The following is an 8,237-nucleotide window of genomic DNA, read 5'->3' as shown; positions in this document are numbered from 1 at the left end:
CACTGTTTTTCATTCACTTCGTGAGGTTTTCTGTTCAAAAGCACGGTCGCAATAAGATATTTCATTCCATTGAACTGTCAGTTCCGTGCAGTTTCGTTGATGTAATCCCATCGTTTGAGTGGATAGTCTTCATCGAGGAGCGAAAATGCCCCTCATCTTACGCATTCTATTATGCTGAACCGATTTCCCAGCCCCTGTATAATAGTTGTCCAGCTTTAACACCCTCCCGGTACCTAACTTTTATGAGAAGCTCAAGTGGTTAGAGCGTTAATTTACTGACAGAAAGGTCCGTGGTTTAAACCCGACCTCTGCCTCTCAACTTCCCCTATCTAGGCTTGGGCAACCTGGCAGTAGCTCAGCCCTCGTTCTTCCTTCGGGTGGCATGGCAGCTAGGCACCGAGGTGTGTTTTATGCCACAAGAAGTTCAGATATTGCCGGCTTGCCCGAAGCCTGGACAGGAGCAGTCGAGATGCAGAGGTTGTGTCGGTACCACGGTAATTTCGCGCTATAACCGCTGAGCCATCTTGACCTCAACTTATACAAATTCTGGTAAAGTTATGTGAAGAAAGTTTCCCATCAAAACTACTTAATTCTATCATAACCGAGATGCAAGAAGACGAGCGGTCTCGGTAGATTCTTTTCTGGCCAATACAACTGGAAATGGACGGTGAATGCACGCTTCGACGACTGATCCAATGAAAGCCCATTTGGACAAGTTAGTTTCCTGACTCTGACAGTTCTCTGCCAGTGCAACAGAAACGTAGCATAGTGTGGCCATTATTAGTCCATGCGCCGAATTACATGCCCCATGATATGCTGAGAAATCTGCTACCAGCTCAACCTTGTACGCAAGAACACTTATGGTACACCCGACAAAATGTGTGGAAAATAAAGGACCCGTCCAGGACTTGGCGAACGATTGTTTGTGATCGTACGTTTGGCGATATAAAGAAAATTCAGGCTGGGCCACCATTACTGCGTTTTTTTTTCTGGTGCCGATTTTTCGTGTTAGGCTCTTACTGCGCTACTAAGCCGAAGAAGCCGAGAGAGACGCAGGCAATACCAATAACGCCAACCGAGATGAGCCACCGTAAACTGCATCAAACGTAATGAGCCGTTGTATTTGTTGCACCAGTTCAAATTGCGAGCACGAGGAAGCCCATCAATTGAGATTAGAACTGCTAACCAGGAATTTCGAACTGCGCTCGGTCTCACGATTGTTCTTGTCCAAGCTTGGTGGTATCTTCACGTTTCGTATGCATACTACACCCGGAAGAGTTGTCACAGCTGGACAAATTTTCGAGGCTGTAATCTGGGCTTTCGAAAGCAGGTTGCGATACGTTGTATGGTAGATGAAGGTCACTACCGAACTGAGTTTTGTGGTTTTCCATAACTGTCCATTGCCGAGGTTCTTCGCTGTTATGCTAAACAATGATGACTGGAACACTGCAATGACTCTTCCCCATTCCAGAAGCTTTGCTGTCATAAGCTTCCACCGTATTTTATTGTGGATAGGGGGAGGCTTCACTCAAACAACCTGAATCTGAAAGTAGGAATGATCGTGTAAATGTACATATGGGCTTCGGACTGTTACATTGCGACCTTTCAAACCACATTGCGAGTTGAGTTCAATACACCCCCGAATAACGGACATACCAATCTTTGTGGGAGTTGTTATGTTAACGTAGCATAGACATCAGTTAATCAACGGTTTTGAGAAGAACCAACGTCTGTCCGATTACCTGAAAAGTCAGCAACTTTTTTCTCACCCTTCTGTGCTGTCATATCAAGTAGGGCCGGAACATCGGTGTTGGTTGCGATAGCGTATGTGGACTTATGTTCCTCCAGGAACTTCACTGCAACCGGAGCTACGATTGGATATGAACTAGTTGCTTGGTAATGAAGACAGCTAAATAAAATAGCAGCAACTGAAAGCCCTATTCGCCTGGGTTCACGTGCCACAAGGATCCCTGTCACCGAGGTGATACAGAGTATTTTTCTACAAGAGATGTTCAGCAAAACAACTCTGTCATGCCATAAACCCCATACACCAATTTCAAAGATACGCGGGCACTAGCGCCGTCTTAACCCATCCAGCAACTCATCCGAAGACGCAGATATGGTTTCAGCGATATTTGGTCATAAGTCTTCATCTTGCACCCAAACTAACAAACATATTCGATTGACATTCAGCACTGATTAAGTCGAGTAGATGAAAGTGACTTCACTGATTGGGCCTCTGACTTAAAACACGGTCGACCTATTTACTCATTCACTTGACCTCGTTCGCTGTTTACCAAACCTCTAAAAACACATGCGGAGGCTCTCTATATCATGTAAACTCTTCGGCGAACCCCAGCCACGTGTCATTGGGCTAGGAAATGCTTGCAAAATCACGGACGCTAAACCATTGCTGGGTGACTTTGAGTGTCGCACCTGGTGTTTGAAACCCTTGAAATAAAATTCCCTGGCTTGTCTTGGGTAAACTTCAGAATGTTCGCACAAAGAGGACCCACCAGCCGGTGGGGTGCGAATCGTGTGGCACGCAGTGTGCTCAAGACTAGAATTTATTTATAGCTGACTATATCGATCGGCCTCGTGTTCGTTGGGAAGCTTCACTTCATAAATGATCGACTAGAGTATTCGGTGTTGCACATTCTGTGAGGCCAAGATAGGTCAGAGGTTAAGACGCGAACTTACTGACCCGAAGGTCCGTGGTTCGCAGCATCTTGACTTCTGCCGTCTATGGTTAGGCAACCTGGCAGAATCTCAACATCGATGCTTCATTTGGGTTGCACGGGGGGTGTGCAGTGCGACGACGACAAAGCTGGGCGGTCAACTTCGTAGTGTTTAATGAAGCCTTTCGTGATCGTTGAGTCTTGAAATTCCAGTCAATTTTAAGTATTTTGCACCGGCGCTAGCCCACCTTCTACCTATCTTACTCTTCTGTGATCGTATTTTGAAGGAAAACATGCTTGTCGGTCTCTTCATCGAATGCCTTGAAGGCACTACTTAGTTATGTATAATATGATCTCCGTGTGAGAGTCAGGTCGACAGTTACAATGGGCATTCCGCCGAGCTCTTCAACGGGGTGGAATTTTCTTGGAACTACTCGGAAAACAAGCCCCAGATAAATACACTCGTTTGGTTTTTCACGAGAGATACGACTGAATCTCTCGTTTATGATATTCTACAACTGAATGTGCTGCACACAGGCCGCCTGATGTTTCAGTAGGCACGATATTCGAGATATCGCAGTATATTTTCATAAAGGAAACTACTCACAAGGTTGCTGAAGACTCTTCGACAGCCCACGACCGGTTTCGCCCATATTGGGGCTCATCAGGTAGGCGCAGCCCCGAGTTTCCGTCAACATTGTTCTACTTGAGCCCAAATTGGACTGTTTTCGAGAAATACTCCCACTTGCGAATGAATCTGGTTTTCACGGAGACTCGACTGAATCTCTCGTTTATATTCTGAAGCTGTGATAGAAATGTAGTGTTTCGGATACGTGTTATATCGAACAACCCCAACCTCTGTATCCTGAAATCTGCATGCAAACTGGGAATGTAATTCAGAACAGTTCACCCTTTCGAGAAATACTCTGGGCTAAACGAAGGGCATCTACGGTGCTCGAAAGTCTGCGTGGAGCAATGTGTCCATGTCTTTTTGGCTTCGTATCAGTTACACGGAAGCGTAGCTTAGTTGAAATGGTTCCAAAGAGCAAGACGCACTTGATGTTACGAACGGTATCTCAACATCGAACGTTTCGTTGAGATTCATGGCTCTGTTGGGCTAAAACAGCAGCAGTACGAGCAGAGCAAATTATTCGTCTGGTTCTTTAGTTTGAGGGCGACCGGTCGGCCGACGACGCTGAAAACTAATTGAACCCGGACACGCGGGAACCTGCCGGCGTACGACTACGTCATACCCAGACTACTACTGTCAAATATCTGTCGTCCACCGATATTGTCGCAACCACATGTTCATCTTCGCCTGGTGGCTCAAGGTCGCACACAGAGACCGCTCGTTTCACGTATTAGTGGTTACATGTGTGCAGGCTCCCAGTCGACACCATCGCGGCGCTCAGAGCAGTTTCCCAGAGTTTGCTGTTAGCCACTGAGATGGGAAATTGATGTGTCGCGAAGTTACTGAGACTATCAACAGATGGACAATACTTTCCACGACCATTTGAATCATTTGTGCTTCTTTTATGTAGACTGCGGTATGCGCTGAAACAGATGCAGCAAAATGCATCTAGAATATCGTCCAACACTGCGTTCGATTCAAGTTTGCCGCGCACCCGACCAATTCCAACCACCGTGAGCTCGGTAGGATCATTCATTCATTCATTGTTTCAGAGCTGCTACCGCCCAAGAAATTGCTATCGAGTATTCACTGACGTTGGCCTGACTGTACTCCTCCATCACAACCCCAGACTATCAACAGATGGACAATACTTTCCACGACCATTTGAATCATTTGTGCTTCTTTTATGTAGACTGCGGTATGCGCTGAAACAGATGCAGCAAAATGCATCTAGAATATCGTCCAACACTGCGTTCGATTCAAGTTTGCCGCGCACCCGACCAATTCCAACCACCGTGAGCTCGGTAGGATCATTCATTCATTCATTGTTTCAGAGCTGCTACCGCCCAAGAAATTGCTATCGAGTATTCACTGACGTTGGCCTGACTGTACTCCTCCATCACAACCCCACAGGCTTCATACCGTGTAATCATAATCACCGCACACTCAGAACACAACAGACGAAATCACATCATTCCAGGCGTTTATAAGCTCTTGAATTCGGAATGCCCTGGTCATTAAGCACAAGAGCTAACTTATTTGTAATGAAACGGACCCTCTTTAACATTCCCAAATAATAAAAACCCTAACATGGGTTCTAATTACAACTATGCTGCTTCTATGCAATTTCATGGTCAACGCACCATCTTCAACAGACGTTCAACTGTGCCGACAGTACACATCGCGACTGCTTTATCAGAGCAATCGAAGTGGTGCTTTAGACAGTTTATCGTTATTCATAAGAAACAAATAGCGACCCGAAGCTAGACGTTAGAGTGGTAGCTTCATACGATATGGAGCTCCTGCGAATTAGTGGATATCTTAAGGTAAGTGGACACAAGCCACGTAGTTCACTCTACTTTCCTGCTTGTATTGAATCTGATAAGTCGGCTCATATACCTGCATTAAAGCTGGACGATATGTGTTTACTCTTTTGCCAACCGGCAGCAACTCACATTCTGGTAAATAATTTGCGAGGAAGTGGAAGTCAAGGGAACAGATCGGGTAAGCAGCTGGTTTCACTATGCAGTTTCCAAGAAATTTCCTAAATCGTTTCTTCAATGGAGAACACACATCAAGAGTGATGTGACTACTGAAATCGAGTCCATCATCTGGCAGACTGAGGTACTCGGAATTAGCTGAACGGTTAACAAGATTTTCTGGACCCAGCCAATGGAAGAAAAAGATGGGCGATTTACAACCAAATGGTTTATTTGTGATCTATTTTGTCAATTGGTAAGCCAGACGATCCAAATCCCGACGACCGACGGAGCTCAGGGCTCTTCCACTGGAAAAAGAATGAACGGTCACACATTACATGTTCACCGAATGTGGCACAAGCGTAAGTGAAAGTATTGCGGCTATATCACCTGACATCCTGCATCGTCAGTTTCTTAAAGAATCCGGAGTGATTAAAAGTAGTCAATAGTGTTCGTTATGAAGTAGTTTGTTGCTCGAACATACTCAAATTTGCCACTGCTTCAGTTTGAGCCCAGACAGGACCACAAGGTGTCGTGTTGCATGACACCTAGACAGTAAAAAGATAGGACAGCTAAAATATAGGTTTTCTTATCCTAATTGGAACACATTGTCAGAAGGCACTCGTCAACAGTGGCTGCCCCACAAGATAAAGTAAAAACCCTAGATCACGTCTTTCAAATGGGCGCAATTGACTTGTCATTAGTATTGACGAAGGTTGGTCTATGGTTCGTATTGTGGTCAATGGCAGTGACTGTAAGGTATGCTGTTACCTACCACGGGTATCCAGCCTGCAGGCTAGTGCCTATAAGTAGCTGATTCTGGACTTGCACGAAACTTTTTGCACATTCTCCGCGCCGCAAGTTGCGCTACCTTCATAGAATTCTTATATTCGTCAAGAAACTCGAAAGCCTCCATATTGAAAGTGGGTTTATCAAAAACCTCAACCAAAAGAAATCATCCGGTAAAGTATTCGCAGTTTGGACGTGGAATCTCAATAATTAGAATGCGAGTTCACAGTTGACACAAAAGCCCGATGGAACCAGCTAACGTACAAAAAATAATCACAGAAAGGTACGTGAAACAATAAAACAATCGAATTGTTGTTCGTTTACGTATGTTTGGAGTTTCGATTTCCACTGTTTCAGCCACACAAAAAGACATAATCGAGCGAGAACCAAAGAAAGCTTGCTTTGTGAGTTCCTTTTAGTAGTAGAGAGATCATGTGTACCAAACTGGTTGGTACTGTTCAGTGCAAAGTGGGGAGAGAATACCTGAGTACCCCATCCACTTGTCGATAGGCAGCCGCTACGCCCCCAGTAGTATATGTGAAGACTATGGAGTTTCAGAAATGGAGTTTGGAGTGCATCATTCACTTTAAATAGGCAAAACATTGCTTCGAGATTTTCGGTTCTCCTGAGGTTCCAAAGTTGAGCCGTGAGTGAACCTTAACTGAAGTCAATTAAGGCGCGATCGACATTTGCGGGCTTGTATGACTTTCGAAGCGAGTCCTACGGAAACTGAACGGCGCTGTGCAAGATCACTGTAATAAGATTCTTAATCTATGATGGTGAAATTTGGTTATTATAACCGCAGGATTTCATACGCATTAGCACCGATTCGTTTGCAGTGTAGTGTCGCGTTCGTAGTGAAACGGTCCGTGAGATGGCGAAAGCTCGGTGATTAAAGCATAAACTGACCGGAAGCCCAATGGTCCGAGCCCCGACTCAGCATCTCGACTGTCCTTGTCTAGGCTTAGGTAACCTAGTAGTATTTCAGCCCTTGTGCCTCCTTCAGATATGGCAGCTACGCACCGTAAGGGTGTTCGTTCTTGAAATGGTGCGTGAGTGTCTAGTGATGAGCCAGAAGAGCGTCAAATAAAGCTTACCGGGTTAGCGTGATTTGGACGTGTACTATACACATCCAGCCAGTACCTACAAAGCACAACACCCGACTCTGGCTGGCAATGACAGGCTATGAATTCCAACGCGAGACGACGGTGGCTGCAGTCGAACTGAGTGCTCTGAGATGCTCGCGCCTTTTTGGTTTTCACGTGACTCTCTCGACGTAGTTAGAACGCCTAGAGAGGGAATGGCAAGCAACCGATCCGTTTCGAACATGCTGTCACTCCCTGATCAGATTGCTTGAACGCCGAGATCAAGTTCGATGAGCTTCGCAAAGGAAGTTTGACGGCTCACCCCAATACGTTGGTCAACTGTTTATTTGGCTTACTCAACTTTCACTGATTTTGTCTGCCTTACCAAACCTCACTGTACATAATCTCCCTGTCGAGCTCAGCACCGGGACTGACACCTTGATTCGTTTTGCACGACTCAGCAGGAGCTTCTGTTCATCCATTTTCGACAACAACCCTAAACACCTCGAAACCGGCTTTCACACTCCGAAACCATCGATCGTCAGAAACTTTGGCCAAGTCTGGCGATAAAAGATGTCCCAAACTTACATCCCTTATGAGAATACTGTATGCGAACCCTGGTGGACTCGTACGAGTATACACGAGACTTTCGCCTGGATTCACCAACGCTACCCTCCCTCGCCTCTCCTTTTCAACCTCGTTATCGATATGCTGCTTGAGATTTCGCTGCCCGCCTCTGAAACCTCGGGAGTCAAAATGCTCCCGGGATGTTCCCCCACAGACAGGTACGCAGACGATATTGTTCTCCTTGCTTCGGATCCTTTTCGAACACACACGGTTTTAAGTAACCTGAATAACTTGGCCGCACGTTGTGGCATGCGCTGCTACAAAACTGCATGGGATGAAACCCAAATCTCATGCTTGCAGACGAGGCAATCGATGTGGTAGACTGTGGTTACCTGACCAAATGTATAAGTTCCAGTGGAGTGGCCGGAGTGTTCCCATACTGCATGGTAGAATTACTCCGACAGTACTGAGTAAAGCATTGGAGGTCAGACAACCGTTGGGCGATTGT

General features: G+C 45.8%; 1 protein-coding gene across 1 annotated transcript in view; it reads right to left on the bottom strand.

The window, feature by feature from the left end:
* T265_09807 (hypothetical protein) overlaps positions 1 to 8,237 on the bottom strand; it is a gene marked incomplete at both ends in the record, with an annotated part of 38,033 nt that overhangs the window by 7,931 nt on the left and 21,865 nt on the right. The window lies entirely within an intron of this gene.

Source organism: Opisthorchis viverrini, assembly GCF_000715545.1.
Source record: "Opisthorchis viverrini unplaced genomic scaffold opera_v5_303, whole genome shotgun sequence".
NCBI lineage: Eukaryota > Metazoa > Platyhelminthes > Trematoda > Opisthorchiida > Opisthorchiidae > Opisthorchis > Opisthorchis viverrini.
This window is presented reverse-complemented; position numbering and strand designations above follow the sequence as displayed.